Source organism: Seriola lalandi, unplaced genomic scaffold (assembly GCF_002814215.2).
Source record: "Seriola lalandi dorsalis isolate HSWRI2012SDOR001 ecotype SW California unplaced genomic scaffold, Sedor1 jcf7180002054923, whole genome shotgun sequence".
In the NCBI taxonomy this organism is placed as follows: domain Eukaryota; kingdom Metazoa; phylum Chordata; class Actinopteri; order Carangiformes; family Carangidae; genus Seriola; species Seriola lalandi.
The window spans coordinates 48230-49395 of NW_019525475.1; the positions used below are offsets into that span (position 1 = coordinate 48230).

Below are 1166 nucleotides of genomic sequence, written 5' to 3' on the forward strand. Positions count from 1 at the left end.
CGATAAATAGGCCAAAAACATAAACAATGCAGCATATACTGCATTGCTTTTGTGCAATCGTTCATTGCTCATCCGTTATTTCTCTCCACAAAAAAACAAAACAAAAAACACCTTTTTATTTTATAGTGTTTCTGCGAGCTTGAAAGCCTCCTGGTGACAAGGGTCATGTGACTTTTACTGTGAAATATTCATGTCTATTATAAACCACCTTGTGTAACGTGGCGCCCACTTTCCCTGGAATTTTAATTCTGTTGAAATGTTGAAAAAAACATCTTTCCTCCCTTGAGAAACATAAGACATGACAAAGAACGTCAATAAATACAAGTATAAATATTTTGTTGACCGGCTAAAAAGGGCACTTACTCATTTCCACAGAGAACATTTAACTACACAGCGAAAATCTTCCATTATTGCACAGTCTGACGGGATTTACCAGAATATCTGTTGCACATTCTTGCTGCAAACCTCATATCGCATACACAAGTTTCTCAGTTACTCATAGTTACTTATTTCTGTGGTTGGCCGGCCTGCTCGGTGGACGGGCCAAGACGTGTCACTGGGAGCAGGGGGTGGGGGAGGGGTGGACATACATGGGAAACGGATCCATAAATATTTAAGTGGATCGTTTTCCAACTATTTCCAAACCACATCTCGCACAGCTGCAGCCTTCAGAGCAAAAGTTACAAACCGACTTTTTGATGAGCTTTTATTCCCGGTCCGACTCACTGTTGTCGGCGAGATCACTAACGCAGAATGATTTTATCACTGCATCCGCTGGATTTATTACATACTGTGGTTCAGACTCTCCATAATCGTGTCGTTGGTAGAAGCGCTGGCAGTATTGTTTAGCGCCCACGGGACAAATGTGCTAGATGTAGCTATGACTCAATATGAATATAATATATATGTAGAGGCCTCTATAATCAGTCATTCAGTGGAAGTCACCGGCTTCCCTGGACTTGTGCAAATCCCCCCCCCCCCCTTTCCTCGTCTACCCACAATACACTCTGCTCAGACATAGTGCAGTACAATGAGATACAAATTGAATTCCTCCTCCAGCCTTATCGTTTAGATAAATCACCTGAGTCCTTTTTCTATGCTGGAAAAGATTAGGAGAAGCAGGAGACGGCAGATGACGGAGCTCTGGGGATATATATACCCCCCCA

At 42.5% G+C, this 1166-nt stretch overlaps 1 protein-coding gene across 1 annotated transcript in view; it reads left to right on the top strand.

Annotated features, from left to right (window-relative positions):
• The window catches only part of tmx3b (thioredoxin related transmembrane protein 3b), a 36589-nt gene that overhangs the window by 21175 nt on the left and 14248 nt on the right, over positions 1-1166 (top strand). The window lies entirely within an intron of this gene.